Below are 19,259 nucleotides of genomic sequence, written 5' to 3'. Positions count from 1 at the left end.
AAGATATGGATTTATTCTTAAGGATATATTCCTTCCTGGATGTCAGGTGCCATTTGTCACACCCTGGATTTTGCTGTCCATCAGGATATAGGTGAAAAAAATTTAAACTGCTCCATAGCTCAAGGAGTTTAGTCAAGAAGCATTTTTATACAATGGAGAAAGAAGTCACTAGCCATTAACAGAGAATGAAAAAGTAAGGCAAATCTGTATTAGTGTGCATATGTACAGTGGCAGGACACACAACACTACACTTCTTGAAGGAGTGCTGTTGCAGGGTATGCTGCATCACAGCTGAAAACATCATACACTTTTGACCTTCTGGCCTGCCCAGTTTGATGCAAGGATGCAGAAATGTTGCTTTTTGGGTTGGTTTTCTTTTTGATTGAGGCTGGGTTGGGATTGCATAGAAAGACAGAATAGCAACTTCTGAATATTTATGCACTTTAAGGTCAATCATTCAATTATTGTGCTCCATTTGCCAGTTTACATCAAAGATGTAAAAAACAAAAAACAAAACATTTTCTAGGCTCCGGTCCTGAAATTAATGCCACATGGCCAGGATGCTGAGTCCAGTCTGAGCCCTGTGTACTTCACCACTGTTCTGAGCATTATCAGCTTGCACATAAGCTGCTGACCACAAGATCACTGACATGACAGACAGGTACTATTAAACAGCTCCACAACAGAACCGCCATAACAGCCTCTGACCTGCTACCGAGGATCACACCTGGACTTGCACCACCACCTGCTGCTAGCCCTAGTCAGACACCCCCCCTTTCTTTTGTTTCCCCGGATGGGCCTCCCTCAGCTAAACGGGAGAAATTAGTGCCAGAGAACTGCCGTTTTGTTGCATGTATTCACATGCACCGTAGGACCAAGTTTCTCTGAACTCATTTCTTTTGTCAGCTTTCATACCCAGTGTATTCAGCTAGTTTGCACGTCCCTAAATTCAGCCAGTCTGAGATGCAAGCACTTGTACAACTGGAAAAACAAACCCACAAAAATACAGCAGCCCTTAAGATACAGCAATGAAAAAGAAACTTGACACTTATTTTAGGAATACACTGTGTAGTTTGATTAGCACATCTTTCCTAAAATTTTGACATTAAACCATTAAAAAAATTAAGCCTATGGCCGTAATGACATAACAGCAGCATATGCTACCTGTTGGCCACACAACAGCACCTCTGTTCTAAGAAGCCACAAACTGCAGACAGAAACGTACTGATATCAGCTCAGAAGATCACTTCTTAGTTCCTTTAAACATAGACTTCAAAAAAAGGTATTGTCTACATAAGCACACATCTGTATTAATATATAAAAATTAATAAATATAAGACAGGAGACTTATTTCAGGAGCCACCATATTCTGCATTAATCACAAGAGAGCAGGAGCCAGCTGAAGAGAGACATGGAACATACCCTTTTTCTATTCTCCCTTCCCACTCAGCCTGGCACTTTTAATTTAACTACCTTAATTTAGTGATCATTACAGATGCAAATCTATCTATAAAATTCAAACTCAGAAAGCAAATAGTAATGTCTGGGTTGGTACTAACATCAAATGGTGCCTTTAGCATCACATCTGATTTGTGTTCTGAGAGTACTACTTCCTGCTGGGAGAGGCATTCACAGTTGTCTTTGAAAATGGGATGAAGATTCTTGCTATCAAGGAATCTATCTGTCAGAAGTAAATTAAGACCCGAAGTAGCTCCATTCTCAGTATTGCAGGAGCCAGAAATTAGCATGATGTGGTGACAGTGGGCTAGATGACGTATGGTTTCACAAACCCCTTACGCAGCTTTAAGTGAAAGGAACACACTGTGAAAAAGGGAGTTATTAATACCTCTAGAAGAAAGAGAATAAGAGTCTAAATGGCTAACATTTCCTAACAAAACAACGTTAACAGACACCAGGGAAAAGTTACTTAAGCTAGAGAACAGTGTTGATACATTAAGAACAGTAGCCGAAAATATATTTTTCTGGAAGCTGAAACTAGGTTTCTGAGACTTGGACACCTGAGCTACCTTCCACTAGAAGGGAAAGTGACCCAGTTTTCTTTCCACCTCAGCATGGGAGTTTATAGTATTTTTAAACAGAAAATATTAAATAAGTACTTGCAATAGCACAGGCATTCCTTGAAAAGCCAAGAGACTGTTTCCAGGCCTATACCCCCATAAAGAAAGAAGACAAAAGAATGTAAAATAGCATATGGGTATGACTTACCACAAAGAAACATGATTCTTGTTAAATGCCTTGACAAGAATATTGTGGTTTGGGAGACAGAAGGGCAGCAGGGCAAAGGGTCGTTGAGGGTCACACTATTCACAGTCCAGGGCATGTGGTGGCCTCCAGCTTTATGAACACTTACTTCCAGGGTGTATTATCTGCCAGGCACCACTGAAGACTGAATTACTGTATTTCAATAAAAATTGCAGCTTTGGTACTTAACCCAACAACTAGATTGTTGCATTCTCTTTCCACACTGAACTAGCATCAGCAAAGAAACAGAAAGTAAGATCGCTACCCCCATCCTGCCCTGCTTCTCCTTCTCTCCTCCAGTAGGAAGGACACAGACAGCAACTCTGGGCTCAGACAGGCCAGGGACTAATTTTGATTGGTGATGAACACTACCTAATAATGACCTGCAACAAACTACACAGACCTCTGTGCCAGAAGAAAAATACAAAACACAGCCTAAACACAATTAAAGCAATGACATAATGCAGGCAAGGCAGATAGGAAGGCAAGAGTTGACTAATTGCACTAAACCAAACAAAAAAACCTAGAAATCAACAAAGTGCTTTAAGAAACTAAGAAAAACCAAAACAAAGCACACTTCTTAGAAATGCCTCCACAAAAGCAAACTCACACAGTCAATAAAATTCAATTGGAAAAAGATACCGTAGTGAAAGAACAAAGAAACAAACAGATGCTCAGCTATACCTGAAGATTTAGGCTCACGATGAAAAGGTCCACAAAGGAACAATCTCCAGAGATCTTCCCCAAGTAACAGTCAGCCCTTAACTGGGGGCTAGGAGAGGTGCAGCCAGGCTCCACCCTTTTCAGCCACAGGGCTGAATTGCCTTCACCTGTGCTCCCATGGCTGACCCAGTGCTTGCCTCAGGTGATCAATCAGTGGTTCAGGCCCTGACTCAACAGTTCCCATGCAAGACTTATTATTCATTTACACACGAAGTGAAACATATCAAGATAAATGATTCTATTTATTGTCATGATGCACCTAACATCAAAACAGATATGTATTTTTAATGTTGTGTGCATTAAACACATTATCTAACTTTCAAAGAACAATAAGTGATTTATGTTAGAGCTTGAACATGCCAAATCAGCAACTAAAAACAAAATAGAAAATTCAGAGCTTATCAGCATAGCCAAGAGACAAAGTCAGTAAGAGAATTCAGAATTAGCCAGAAACCTGGAAGCTAAAGCTTAAATAAATACTTACTTTTGAATATCTTACAAAAAAATCAGTTTTTGTTCAGAACTGCTAGCAGTATCTTCCAGTTCTCCTGTGATTCTGTCTGCCCCCCCCCCTTTAACGAGCATCACCTGAGCAGAGCAGATTTTGAGATACACACATGTGAAAACTTCAATCAGCACTGAAGACTCTCAGGTGATTTCATTGGCACAACACTGATTTACAGCCACCTGACAGCCAGACCAATCAGCTAACATAAACACCATGTACTAAACACTGCACCCTACTACTACAGATGATTGGAGTTTGTATGTAATGTATAGGCAGAGAATAATGTAATGCTTGGCCCAGGCTCTAAGGGAGCCTGATAAGGCCTGCTGTGGAATTGTGCTGGTTGTTATGGGATAACGGTTGTGTGTGGGAGGTCTCTGCACCTGTTTGCTGAGAACTGGGGAGGAAAAGGAATTATCTTGGAAAGGGCTTAAGCACTGCTTATGTGCTCTGTTAAGGGCACTGAGATAAAAGGAGGAGTTTAAAATGAACTAGGGGACACCAGGGAGCTGCAGGGATTTAGAAAAGTCTTACAGTGGCATACAGTAATAGAGCAGTGATCTTTGACACACCAGAGTTGTCTTTAGTTCATAAACTGCATAGTTTGTGATACTAAAAATCAGGGTTTGTTTTCAAGATGAGAAGCAATAAGACTGCCGATATTCCGGAAATGGTTCCAAGAGCAATTTGCTTCATTAGCCACAGACCTGAGGCTCCCTGTGAGAACATGTCATCATCTCAGGGATGAGGAGAACTGGGTGAAAGTAGAGGAATGTGCACCAGCTGGACCACCAGAAACTGCAGCAGGTGGTCAGAAAGCAGAGGGCTGAAGGTACATCTGCTGAGCTCCACCAAATGTGAAGAGCTGGTCCCAAAAAGGATGGCTAGAAAAACTTCCCTGTAGGAGGGAAGCACTGTGTGAGATAGCGCTTGTAAGTGCTGATCAGTTGTGTGTTGGTTGGTTGGTTAAGTCACTTAAGAATCTTCCCCTGGGACAGCTAATAGTGGCCCAGGAGCTGCTAGAAATTCATAGCCCCAGCATGGACACTTTGTATTGCTGTGCTTGAGAGAGAGAGGTCCAGTCTCTTCCTTATGAGTATGTTTTTGTGTACTCTCAGTTGCCCCTTTCAGCTTAATTCTCACACAAAAGCATAAGGAGAGAAAATAAAACAAAATTCTGATAGCCATTGTCCCCCTCGGATTTTGAAAGGTAATCTTATCAGTGTCCTTCCTAATTGTAAACACCTGATTGTAAAAGCAATCAGCTGTGGGTGAATGGGAGGCCACCTCAAACTATTAATTACACAGGTTTAAGGAAGCCTGGAGTAAAACATCCAAGAGACAAGACCAGATGAAATTACCAAAGTGTTTTTCATGGTGTCGCTGCTTGCTTTCAATTAAAGAGATGAATGAGGGTATGTTCCATCTGTGCAGCCAGCTTTTAGTAGCTGCTAGTTACCCTGTTGAGGTCAGCAGGGAAGATGTATATTTCAAATAAGTTAAATCCAGTTTAATCATTTCTATCCAAATATTTATAAAAACCTCTTTTCTTGTAATATTGTAAACTCATTTTCTCTTAAAGATTAAGCTGGGAGCTACATTGCCACAGGGAGACCTCGAGGTAGTCCAAGGCATCCTTATCAAGGTACTCTGTAATTCAACAAAAAATGTACTGAAAATTAGTTGACAACAGTCAGAAAACAATGTAAGATGCTGTTCTTAGACTAGGCCTTTGAAAATCTGTCTGTTATTCCCTAGTAATTGGGACAGGCCCTGTAGAACAGCTGATTCCTCAGGAATTCACTTCCCCCATAGGAATGCTTGTTAGACTTTTAAGTCAGATTCTTTACATTGCCAAGCATGATGAACCAGGTAAAACTGTAGTGGATGAACTACGTGGTACTGTGTTTTACTGAATTTTGCATACAACTGGCATTTAATTTATTCTGATAGGAAGTTTCACTTTCCTGCAATTTCACAACTGATGTGAATAAAAATGTTAATAGATTAATTCCCCTGTCCTTCCCTGCAATGGCCTTTACCAGGTTTTCCTAGTCTCAGGTTTAACCTCCTATTTCAACCTCCATCCTACAAGCAATTCTGTAGACACCCATCAGGATGTGCAATATGCGCCTGTGAAGAGAATGAAACTACACATATATCTGTATAAGCATTGTAAGGATCACAAAACATTCACTAAAAAATATAAAATGCAGAGGAAATAAATTCCACCATTGAAATCTTAATTCTTTGAGTTTCTTACTGCATTCGAAATGCTGAATGTTGTAAATTTTTGTTCTCTTGTTCAGAATATTTATTTCTATGAAAAATATTTTTGTTGTTGTAACAGAGAAAAACAAAGCTTATCTTTAGCAACATTTTAACAGCCTTAGCAGGGTGTGCAAGTTCACACTTCATTGAGGAATAGAGTGAAACATGGAAAATTTCCATCCTTGCAGCTGCTGCTAGATGATATGATAGTGAGGCAGATTGCTATGAGGACAGTGGTACATCTGCTTCCTTTTTTATGGCAAGGAATCAGATACACTCCACAGTTCCAGCCTCCTTGTGCTGCTTGCTTGCTTAGTGCAAATGGATGCTAATAGGTCCACAAGTACCTCGTAAAGAATTAACATTTTGTAGGGGAGAAAAAAAAAAGAACATTCACTTAGGTATCCCAGACTGGAGCCTCATTAATGTGACTCCTTCTTCTATCCAAACTACATGCATTTAAGAGAAAGTTTTGGGAATAATAGTGCAGTGCTACAAACATCCAATAATGGCCTATTCCAAAATTACAGTTTAGCACAACTTAGTAATTACTGTTATCAAGAGAATGGAATAAAAGACCTTCAGAATGGCTCCTAGGATTATACTGAAGGGAGCCCTTGCACAGGAAGGAATTTAACCTCAAAGCCTGGAAAAGGGAAAAGGCAAAACCTTTGATCTTGCTCATTTTCTGTGGCCAGAGCTCACAGGTCAGGGCAGAAATATTGGCCTCTGATATCTTCAGAGTCTGGGATGGCTGCATGCCAAACAGGACCTCTGCAGTCCAAGCATAAGGACAGCTCTAAATAGCACCGGCTACCAACAGCCCAGGGGGCAGGAGTACAAGAGCTAGGGGTGATGTGGGGTAAGGGACACCATAGCCATGCATCCTATTTTGACGGCAACAAAAGGTGATGATTTTGAGAATGCCATCTCTCAGAACAACATAATCCTCTTGTTCCCTGCTGTACCAGTTTTAAGGTCGTTTTGGTCTTCTGGGGCTGTATAAAGCTGCTCTAGCTCCATAGAGGAAAATCTTGGCTATTCCTCTTAGAATGAAGCTTGACCGTCTGAGATGTAGAAAAGAACATGAATCACAGTAACCCTCTGAAAGTGCAGTGTACACAAATAATCTTCGTGCCTGCAATTCTCTCTTGGCCTGAACTCTAAGCAATTTTTAATGAGGATTTGGCTCTTGGTGCATATTTCCATGAAACCCTTACAATCTTCTTTTCCAGCTCCCACAATAATACCTATGTGCATACAAATAATGAAGTCTAATGCATAAATATGCAGTTCCACATGCCAGTTTTTCAGCTTTCCAACCCTTCGAAGGGCTCTAGAAAAGCGGCATGAGAAAAGAGGCAGGAGCACCGCTGAGACACTAACACCCAGAGCAAGGAGCACAGAAGAGCATATTGCACTGCTTTGTCCGATCAGATCTTTACCCTGGCACAGAAGAGAGAGCTGTAGACTGACAGAAAATGTTTATAACCCAGACAGCAAGAAAACAACAGCAAAAGGATCAAGGCCTGTTAAAGCAGGATACAGCTGTCCCCACGGCACTTGATCCAGGCCAGTGGGCTTTGGCAAGGAATAGTTCACATAAAATAACAGTGTTTCACTGTGGACAATTGCCTAAATCCCAGCTTAAAGTAGTTAAGTGACTCTCAGTCACACCATGAATCCTTTGTGTCTAGGAGAGAGGGATGCAAAAATAATGAAGGGAGAATTGATAAGTAACATATCTTTCTTTCATGAAGATTTGAATAAGATAGTGGGAGAGGGTGGGAGGAGAAAGAGGTATTTCAGTTGCTTGTTCCAGTGAGGAACAAAAGGAAACTGCAGAATATAGATGTTTCATCCTAAAATTGAAACAACTAATAATAAGAGGAGTACCAAGAGATCATGTACTATTTCACTAAAGAAATGCCTTTCACTTATTTCTTAACAATTCACGCTATCCTTAAGAAAAAATGAGTACGAAAAATGCAACAAGTTTTTTCTCTGCTAATGAGAGAACGCATAGAATATGATACTGTTTCTATTCAGGAAAATTCAGCTTTGAAAATGGACTGTCTCCTGGGGAAATGCAGGACATGAATAAGGAGCTTGAGGAAGCAGAAGTGTCCACCTCAACAGAATGGACCATCACAGAGATAAAACTACCTTGAAGAGTCCAAAAGGCCACTGACGGTGCTGCTCAGTCACTTATTGGTGCAAAGTATTTATGACCAGAAAGCCCTTTGACATTTACATTTCTACTGGGCAGTGACAGTGACATCAAGTGGATACATTAGTGAATTAAACAACTGAGTTACTCTGCAAGAGGAGATACTGTATTTTAATAATTATTCATTTAAAAAATGCTTATGGTATAAGACAGAACGAAAAGTGACCTGGCCTTTGAGAGACTTTTTGTATTTATGTGTTCAGAAACCTCTCCTGCCTCTGCATATTGAGAGTAACTTCTTCTTCTAATTATTATTGAAAAAAGAAATGGGGAAATTTTCCAAAGAGGCTGAAGAAAGAGTACAAATTTGGAAGCTTCATCTTCCAGATACAAATAGAAACAGTTCATGAATGCAGAATTAAGTTAGGGATAACTCAGATGCATAAAATAAGGCTGCCCCAGGCTATTTTAACTTCTTCACAAGTAGCTATTTAGTTATCCAGTAATGCCAAGCAACTTTTGATGACTTAATTATCTGCAACGTATGCAGGCATGCACCCCAAATGAGTCCACTGCAAATGTACATGCATCATTAAATTTTAAGTATGTAGGTTGCTCTGAAAGTAATGCCTCCTATTTATTTCCATGGAAACTAGAATAGGTACAAAGAGCACAATAACACTGCTTGATAGAGGATAGAGCAAAATCTCAGATACAAAGCACTATTCAACACAGTCACCCCTATTAACTATGCATTTTCACCAGCAATGCAGAAGAGCTTACATGCTATGTTCAGAACAATCTTCATCAGTAGAGAGGGAGTCAAATGCTTGGGGTCAAGCTCTGTTCAGTGATGTGCAGTGAGAAAAAAAGGGACAATGGACAAAAAATGGAAAATAGGAAGTTTCATACAAATACGTAACAGAATTTCTTTACTATGAGGATGACAGAGCACCAGGACAGGCTGCCCAGAGAGGTTGCAGACTCTCCTTCTCTGGAGAAGTTCAAAACCCACCTAGATAATTCCAGTGTGTCCAGTGTAACCAACTGTAGGGAACCTGCTTCAGCTGGGAGCTGGACTCAGTCTCCAGGTCTTCTCTGCTCTTCAGATTGCCCTGTGCAGCTAGAAGATAAGGGAATCAAAGAAGGTATGCTGCTACCTTTTATTTTGTTCAGGGACATAATGGCTTACTCTTTCTAGCTTTCATATAAGCAGCACTCTCTCACTCAAACTGCAAGTTTGCTGTAAAAGAACAAATGTCTTTTTGTGCCCATCTCCGTGTGAGCAACTCAGTGTACATCCTCCCTCTCCTCAGAGGCCTGGGTTGCTCATCCAATTACAGAAGTGGTCAGCCTTTTCTGAAGCAAAGTGACTATACTGAAAATCAATAGTAGAGATAAACACTGTAATACCATGACTCACCCTCTGCGCTTCATCTTCCAAGACCAAGTACCTTCTGCTCTGCAATAACAGCTGAGTGTGAGTTAGAAATATATTTCTTAAAAAAAAACAACATAAACTTAGATAAGTTATTGCCAGTGGAACTTTTCTATGGATGCAAAAGTGTAAGCAGGAGTTAATTTCCTTCATCACTTTAGAATAAACTTCAGAATTATATGGAGACTTTTATCCTAATGTTGACCAGCACAATGTTAAGGAAATGTAAATTAGAATGCAAATAATTTTGTAAGTAAATCTGAGATTACTTGCTTTCTGAGCACTTCAGGTCTCTGGAAAAAAAAAAGTGGGGGGGCTTGGGAAGGGGGATGAGGGAGCTAATTTCCACTACAGAATTGTAAACTATTTCGTTGAATGCTTTAAAGACCGCTGCTAACTTTTCCTTATTCAAATCTGGATAAAGAAGCTTTCTTCCCTATACAATCATTGCAATGTACTTGGGCAAATAAAACATCAGGAAGCTAAGGCATTTAAATAGCTCCAGTATAAATGCAGAATAATTAGTATGTAGGTAAATACTAATCCCAAAGGGTGTGCTAGTGCAATGCAAAGTTGCATGAGATCTACATTTTGTAGTACCAGTTTCATGTCACTGTCAAAGCTAGAATAATGCCTAACAATTAGAGTTTGTAATGCTGTCATTAGGAGGAAAGAGTGGCTTGTTTTCCTAAAAAATTAAACAAATAAATAATTGGAAAATCCAAAACCAAAATTGAAAGTTATAAAAGTTTGAGAAGAGTACTAAACTGGAATACGGTACATTGCTCACATGCTTCCAGTTTATTTTAGTACCAACTTTTACAGCACTTCTTTTCCTAGAGAAGGCAACATAATTCATATTCTTAGAACCTTTGTCAAATGCTTAATCATTTCTATTAGCTATATTTGTATAGGGTTAAATCAACAGATGGCCTTGCATACCCTTTTAGAACATCCAGTACATCTGTATTCACACTTTTAAAAGCCCAAAAACATAAAGTTTAAGAAAGCACCATCCCTGTCTTAGTCTTAACTCTGTCCCCAGATTTAGGAGGAGTATAGTTAATAGGGATATGTATGTATGCTTCAGCCACTGCACATCTGACATACCATCATCCCCCTGGCAACCCCTTGCCTCATTTATCTTCTTGAATGCTCAGCTAACCTTCTCTATGTTATAGGCAGCTGCTCTGATTGGCACAGATTTTAATTAAACTAGGTAGTAACAGTACACACTCTGAAAGGAAGGGCCTCGGAGCTAAAAGAGATCTTAGTCAATCTCCACTACTCCACTGCTGTATTCAGTTATGTGCATTGTGCAAGGGGAGAAGGAAAATAATCTTATCTGTGTTCTCAAGGCTTGCAGCAGGCTCTAACACACCCAGTAATAGCAGAAGTATGGATAAGAAAAGTGGTCGCTGTTGGCAACAAGGAGTGCATGGAGGATATTGGAGAGTGGGAGACGTGGGTGAAGCACTGCTAACTTGGTGGTCACTAACTGTTGTATAAGTTCAACATTTTTATATCCTCTTGGTCAGCAGCTATCTTTTTCTTCCTGTGTGTACTGCATTCCTTGTTTCATGTTGTCAAGCCGGTTTAGTATTTTCAGGGTGAAATAAAGACAGAATTAAAACTGCAAAGGAATTACCTATTGCATTCTTTAATCCTATTTGCTTTCTTTAAATTTAGCAATTGCTAATTCTGGAAGGGTATAAAGTATTTATTTTCTAGAACTTGTAACTGATTTTCTTTATTATTCAAGAAAACCACAGCTACAGAGTGATCATAAGAGAGAGAAGAAGGCATCAGGAAGGTTCCCCTGAAAATTCTATTGCCATCCCATTATAACACCTACTCAAAGAATGCTGCAAAGGACAGGATGAAGTTGCAGGACTTGAATATGTCTGGATACAGTACTTTCTCTCACATGCTTTCTCTGACATCAGTAAATCCCTGTCCAATGCTATGATCTGTAACAGAGCACTAGTCTTCCTGCCCTCTCTAAGCCCATCTTGCATCCAGCTGCTTTGCAGGTACAACCTGAACCTTGAGTTTTGAAGGTTATGACTGTTAATGAGTTTTAGCTACTGGATGTGAGTGATCAGAAACAGATAAAAGCATTTTGGATTGGATCCATCACTGAACTTTAAACATGCAAGAAGCAAAGAGAAGAAGGAATAATGAAACTTGGGCATCCTCTAACACATTTGAGGTGCTGTGGGAATCTCTTGCTCAGATTGTTCAGAGCATCATTTCTTCTTCATATCTCAATAACCACTCAACTTTTCAGAACACAGAACACTTGTGGGTTGTTTTTAAGGAAAGAGGGTTTGATATGAGAGAAGGACGGTGTTTGATATCATTTTGATTAAATCTTTTAGATTCATTCCTTCCAGATACTAAAATCAGAAATCAGCCTATTGATGTTTAAACAGATATACCAAGTTAAAACTGTCTGGAAAGCTCATCCTGCTCAATCTGCAATCCAAGACATACTGCTTTGTGAGCAACGAACAAGGATTCTCTGTACCCGTAGGTAACAAATTACCTGATAGCAACAGCAGCAGACATTCAGCCTTCTTTTCACCCGGTTCTGTGGGATACTGTAGAGCCCAAAGTGCTGCCTTTTCCATGATGTGCATCCTGAAAATTTAAGGCTGTTAAAGGTCTCAGAGGATTTGTTACTAGACTCAAGTCATTACCAGTCTACCCAGCCAGCATGCTGCTTAAGAACTTTATGCTCTGTTTGTCCAAATCCTCTCTGCTGATGCAGTCAGGTGGGGCATGCTTTCTCCTTCCTTCTCAAAATTACAAAGTCAAAATTACATTTAAATTTGTAATCCCAAATACATCAGAAAATGCCTCAGTTATTGTAACATTGTACCGTATGCTGGAACACTCCTCTAAGCTTCCTACCTTTGTGAACCATAGCAATCATATTGTTAAGTCTTACACATTCTGAGCCAAATTCATGAGCTAGCAGTTTTGTTTAAGTAGAAAAATAATACTGCTGTTACAGTTTTTAAAGTCTACTATTCAAGAACATGCTCTAAGAGTGCAAACATTGTCTAGATAGAACTGAATATGGAATTCTTCTATTTCCAAAATTTAATTTGCAAAAATCTTTCTATCCACATAAAACACTGCTTTGCAAACACATTTCTAAGCAATAACAACGCTTCTTTACAATTTCTAGAATCATGTAATTCCTTAGGTTGGAAGGAACCTTAGAGATCATTAAGCTCCAACAGCCCTACTGTAGAAAGAGCTGTCTACCCCCAAACTGTCGCTTCCCAGGGCCCCATCCAACCTGGCCTTGAGTGCCTCCAAGGATGGGGCACCACAGCTTCTCTGGGCAGCTGTGCCAGGGCCTCATCAGACCATGGTGAAGTGGTGTCATCAGCAAATTTGCTGAGGGTGCACTCAATCTCACTGTCCATGTCATCAACAAAAATGTTAAATAGGACTGGTCCCTATTACCTTGTTTAGAGTTATCATCATAAAACAGAATGCAGAATAAAGGAAAAAGCTGTTTGGGAGATAGAACAAATATCAAAACCCAGTCTGTACTATCAGAATTCCATAAGTAATAAAGCTTCAGCTCCACTTAAAAAGAATTTAGATCACTTAACTCCATTTAAATGCCATAAAATCTCAGTCCCTGTATTAAATTAAAATAGGCCACTCTGAAAGTAATGCCTTCTATTTATTTCTATGGAAACCACAACAGATACAAAAAGCACAACACAACTATTGATAGAGCAAAATCTCAGCTACAAAGCACTATTTTTCAACACAGTGACCCCACTATTAACTGCATTTTCACCAGCAATGAACAAGATCCTACGTGCTATATTCATAAGAATCTACGTCAGTAGAGATGACCCACTGTTGCTGTTGCCACTGCTGAAGCGCACCACTCACCAACTCACTGTGTTCATATCCACTGCTTGGTCTCCACAGACATTCACAGCAAGCATTGGTGAATGTCCGTGGGTGCAGTGATTTCCACATGGAGGAATTCAGTGACACTCCTTTGCTTCGTATGCACTTGAATGTCACATGCTGTCCCTCTGCTGCCATCTGCCACACAAGAACAACATGTAATGGGATACTGGTGGGAAGTTTCAAACTCTACTGTCATACCATCAATATCTGCCTCCGACATAGTGGGTCAACACACTGAAATAGGAGGCATTACTCTTGGAGAAGCCCTTGTATGGCTATATATATAGGTATGTATTTTACATCACTTACCTGAGTGGATTCCAAAACCAGATCATCAGCTCTTACTAAGAAGGTCTTGTTAGTATCCCCATCACATGACAGCATTTCTCAGAAATATTTGCATTCCATACACTGCAGAATACTCTTTTTTTTTTTTTTTCTTTATTTTTTTTTCTTTTTTTCTTTCCAAGCAACAGCTAAAAATTTTATCACGGTATTAGGAAATTTTAATCATTGTTATCACATTCCCTAATAAGTATCATAACAGACAATATTTTACTGACGTCAACAACTAGCAGTTGCTCTATATGGTAATACTTCTTAATCTGGTTTGTGTTCTTATATAGCTTTGTTTAAATTCTCAGAGCAAAATCTTCAAATGCATCTCAGCTGTGACATAATAGGTTTACTAACAGTGTTCAAGAGGTTAGTGCTGAAGGTAGTTAATGAAGTAAGTGTTGTCTCTAGTGCATGATCGATTTTTCATGCACTTTCTCATCTTCATTTACATTGGGAAGCCTGTCTGTGAAGCTGCCGAATAGCTCCCGTAGGCTGTCAACCCAAAGACTCATTGTTCATGCCACAATTGCTTTTCCAACTCATCAGCAGCAGGTCCAAATTCGGACTCACAGATGAAGATGACGTTCCAGGCTGAGATGCTTGGTCTGTTTATTTCTCATCTGCTTTGGTAACAGAAATTCAAGCATCAATTTTTAAAAAATTTTATTATTATTATTATTATTATTATTATTATTATTATTATTATTATTATTATTATTATTATTATTTTCCTTTTCAAAATCATCTGATGCTCTTCTTTAATATCTGTAGAGGTACATTTGATGACACATTAGGATAAAGTGGTCAACTACAAGGAGAAAGACAGAAAGAATTTGAATAATTTCAAAAAGATAGAATCAAGTAAGCCACCTTTTCCTGCATACACCCACACCACACTGACGAGAGATGTGGCTGAGGTTCTGATATATTTACATCTCTGATTTAATTTATGACCTCAGGCAAGTCCCATCTTTTTTTGTGCCTGTTTCTGTATCTGCATTACAAAAATAATAATTACATTTTCTGCTTCACATGGCTTTTCTGAGGCCTATTTAGTGTTATCAATGCTATGGCTCACAAAATAGCAGAATTATTATAACAGGGCAATCTAGAATGACCATTGAGAATTACAAATTCAGAAAAAAAACTTATAGCAGTTCTTACTTCTACCCCATGATCTCAGCCATATATCTGATCGAAAAAACTCGTAAAGAGTTATTTTATCAGCAGAAGTCAGTGCTATCAAGGCCCCCAGGTTGCTCTGGCCTCTAAATGCTATTGCAAGAACATAAAGGTGAAACAGATGCAAGACTGGAGCAACTCTCATTAACTGTGCAAGAGGGAATTAACAGTTCAGGAGAAAGTCTAATGCGTTCACTGGCCCCTGTGGCTGGACTGGTTGTTGCACAGCAGAGCACAACTGATTTAAAATTACACTGCCCTCTCAAGTTACTCCTTGTAGAATGATGAAATCGGGTTAGTTTTGATTACCTCTTTGTTTCCTTCAGTTGAAACCACGTTTGGGGCCATGTCATGCACATGCAAGGTGAAAGATGGAAAAGATGTAGGTATGAAAGTTTCCTACATAGAAATCAAGCAATTTATTAGTGCACTTTCTGGGTCCTTGTAGAGTCTGGAAGGTCACAAATTAACAGAGGCAATTAATTAATCACATAAGAGATTTTGGACTCAATCTGGGGGAGGGGAGAAGCTGACAATAGATGGGGTTAGAACTGAGCTCTGACAAGACTTTCTGGCCACACACCCTGTGACTATTCAATTAGACATGAGATCGAGTTGTGTGCCAAAAGGCCTTTTGCTGCAACCTCTGGTGCTACGGTGCAGAGTTGCTCTGTGCAGGATGTTGTGCCAAGCCATGGACCTGGCCTGGGAAGTCTGGGCCTCAGTTAAATGCTGGGCAGTGGGGATGCTTTGGATCTCAGCCCTGAAATGAGGGCAAGCAAGTGACAGCCCACTGTAACTGCAGCCGCTCTTCACTTCAGTGTTGCCTTTAAGGGCTTTTTTTTTTTTTTTTTTTTTTTTGTCACCTCAAATTACAGTAAAATTACAGCCACTTGGGTAGAACCAAAGGGCTCTGTTATTCTTCAATGGCTTCTGCCATTCACAGATATTTCTCCCATTGAAACTCATGGACAACTGTGCTTACTCAAAAAACATTTAAACACTATGACGTTCAACAGAAAGAGGGGTATTTCTTGTTTAAAAAAAAGTGTTATTTTTTATATCCATTTTATCTTTAACCTTCCTTACAATTCTCCTTGAAAATGATCTCTTTCTAAGTGATTCATTTGCTATGAGAAGATGCTAACACCAGGACAGTGCAAAAATAAACATTAGAAAAGAGCAAGCAAAAGGAAATGTGTCACATACTGACTACAGGGAAACAGCGCAAAACATCTAATCACAGCAGTGCCAGGAAACTTGAACCTGTCCAAAAAGATCCAGTGCTCTCAATGTTTAATTGCTGTTGATGGCTGCTGGTCAGTCATGCATGACAATGTGTGTGTCACGCTGCTTCCTGCCTATGTTCATTCCTGTCAGCCTTCACTCCAGGTGATGAGTACTACTCCTCTGACCACAGTAGAGAAAGGAAAAAAAAAATAAATAGAGCCCTAACAGACACAAAGCAACATGTACCCAAATAACCCGAACCACAGGAACAGAGCGCCAAAAATGGACAGCAAAAGCCAGCTTATATCAACCTTCCTCCCTAGATTCATTTGTGCTTGAAAAAAAAAAAAAAAAAAAAAGGAAAAAAAAAAGTGGCATCTGCGACCGACAGTATTCCAACTGGCAAGATTCAAGTCTCCTGTTTGCTTGATTATATGTTTGAACACATGCTTGGGGCTGTGTGGAGCAATTTGAATTACAATTGAGTAGCAATGAACATTATAATTTTTGGTGAACTGGAGCTTTAAAAACCTCCTCCTTGAGCTAATAAGAGAGAGAGTGGGAAATGTAGGAGGTATGACTTAAAAGGTCTAGAATTTGTATAACAGCTTTCCACCGTTTTCTTAAAGTGACTGTTTAATGGTTTATGTATCTGGGCCCAGATTCAGCAAAGCACTTAAGCATGCATTTAACTTTAAGTATGTGAATGATCTCATCCTTATTCAGCAAAACCCTTAAATAAATGCTTAATTTTAAGCCTGCGCTTAGATGCTTTGCTGTAGCAGGGCCTCATTGCGCACTTCTATAACCTGTTATGTCAATAGTATAATTAGGAGGAGCGCTTCTCTTTTACCCCCCCATCACTGTCCTCATGTCAAAATAAAAATCATTAACCCACAATTGTTTAACTTCATTCTGCTTTGGGCAGAACTGAAGTCTGAGAGTCAATAAATGTCTTAAACATCCAGAACATATCTGCTCATTCACATTCCACTTCAGATCCATCTGCCGTCAAAGTCAATGGGAGTCCTGCCACTGTCTTCAGCGGGAGCCAGGTCAGGTTTGCAGTCAATACTGAGCTCTGAATCCATCACAGAAATACATGAACTGAGTTGTGAAAGAATGGGAAAACCAACAGAGCAGGAAGAAAATCTGCAACAAAAGCACAGGAGAAAATAAAGCATTGGTTGTTTGATGATTATTAAACTTAACTACAGTTAGGATTCTTGGAGGAAGGAAATGATCCAGATCAACAAACTTTAAGAAATTAGGACACAGAATATATGACACTAGTTTTGATGATCTAATCATTCTGTGGTCATTTTGTTATTGTCTGTGTACTTCATTCTTCTTCCCAGTGAGTTGAGAATGAAGGTAGAATACAAAGCAGGAAAAGAGGCTGGTTCATATGACATTTCAGGCTCATTCGATGATGTTCTTATTGCAGTCACCGCCCTTTCTCCTCTCCATATCTACACGCACCTCACTGAGTGCCAGAAAAGCAGTTGAGTTTCATTGCTATCAAAGACAAGAATCATGTTTAAGCAGTCCTACAAAGAAACACAAAAAACACTGAGAAATGTTGTCTGGAGGCTCAATCCACTTTATCATTTCTGAATCAGCTTTTACCAGCTTTAAGATTCAGAACAACTTGAGATCCTCTCACACCACCCAGGAGAGTCTATGGGTTTTAAAATTATTATTACTGCTACTACTACTAAAGAGATGGTATGGACTAGGAGAGTAATAGGTTTACAAGAAAGAATAACTACTTGATTGATGTTGTTTAACATACGTGCTCATTCTTTTTTATCACAGATTGAAAAGTGGTTGCAAAATAACTCTGTAAAGAAGTCCTGAGGCACATTCATGTGTCACATTATCTATGTTCTGAAGCACAGTGGGAGGAAAATAAAAACATAAATAAGTAGTTCTGCAAGAACAGAACTAATGATGCTCCATTTCCTACTGCTTTGTGTCTCATAATTAATTGTGAACTACAGTTGAGGCTTTTCCCACGGGTGGGACACATATGGTCCATCTCTCACACTCTCAGAAATATAGATATACATATTGTGTGGATTCTTTATGGTTAATAATGCATGAACTCATTCTGTGCTCCTGTCGTTAGGCAGGGTTCTTGCTGGGTGTCTCTTCTTCATCATGCTCCTCTATCTCTATCTGTTCATCCATCCTTCCACAAAGAGTAAAGTATACAAGATTTCTGTTCTGCCATTTCTGTCTGATATCATCAAATTAAAATCTGATTAATTTTAAATACACACATGCAAATACCCAACCTTGAGAACTACTCAGTTGAATAGGCCTACGTCTTTATAAAACATGACTCCAAACTCTCTAATAACTATCTATAGGCATTTCCTTCCTGAAACAATTTAAAGCAAAGGGAAAGTACTATTACCTAATATCTTACCCTCTTGAGGCATCTACTGCTTTTAAAAAAAAGAAGTCTCCAAAACTCTTGAGAACTGCAACATAGATAAGTCAAATGTGTGCACAAAGGGCTGACAAACTCACTGCCAGAATGGGAATATATCACGGAAGCTTACTCTATTAAGTTCAGGATTTTAATGCATTACAGATTTTGAAGAAAAGCTGAAACCACAGCTGTATACATGGTGGCACTAAATTACTTCATCTTACATTCATTCTTTTCCTCCTCATCCTCACAGAGATATTAATGACTTAAAGCATTAGAAAACATTATACCTAGTTATGGCGATTTTTAGAAAATAGAACTGTGAAAATTGAATTACTGAAGTAGTGTAAACTTAGAACCAGTTTTAAGTTCAGTTTATATAACGGCTGTTTTTATAAAAGGATGCAACAAATTGCTTGGGACTTGGCCTCCAATGAGACAGCCAAAAAAGCTCATGTAAAATGAATAAGCAGCCTTTCTTTTAATTTTAAATGCAGCCAAAGCCCAAATGTGGAAATAAATACAATCTGTATACACACAGAATTTTCATAAATCATCCATGCTTATGCATATCCTTTGCACTTTGTAACTGTTAGCTATGTTACACTATTGAACATGATATTTTCTAAGATCCCCAATGGTTTAAGAATTAATCTGAATTTTGCGATATTACTTGTCTCATTTAAAATTACAGATTTGACCACAAACATCAGAAAATATGCTACCCTATTCAGTGTGTTGCTTTTCT

The 19,259-nt window shown here is 39.2% G+C and overlaps 1 long non-coding RNA gene across 1 annotated transcript in view; it reads right to left on the bottom strand.

Annotated features, from left to right (window-relative positions):
• Positions 1 to 13,185: 13,185 nt before the first annotated feature.
• LOC107311059 overlaps positions 13,186 to 19,259 on the bottom strand; it is a 29,263-nt gene continuing 23,189 nt past the window's right edge. Inside the window, exons 4-5 of the long non-coding RNA XR_001553843.2 lie at positions 15,151 to 17,223; positions 13,186 to 14,279 (exon numbers count right to left, since the gene is read on the bottom strand). This is a non-coding gene — a long non-coding RNA (uncharacterized LOC107311059). The remainder of the gene's footprint in view (positions 14,280 to 15,150; positions 17,224 to 19,259) is intronic.

The sequence above is a fragment of the Coturnix japonica genome, chromosome 3 (genome assembly GCF_001577835.2).
Source record: "Coturnix japonica isolate 7356 chromosome 3, Coturnix japonica 2.1, whole genome shotgun sequence".
Taxonomy (NCBI): Eukaryota; Metazoa; Chordata; class Aves; order Galliformes; family Phasianidae; genus Coturnix; species Coturnix japonica.
Note: the sequence above shows the minus strand (reverse complement) of the source record. Positions and strands in the feature narration are given on the sequence as shown.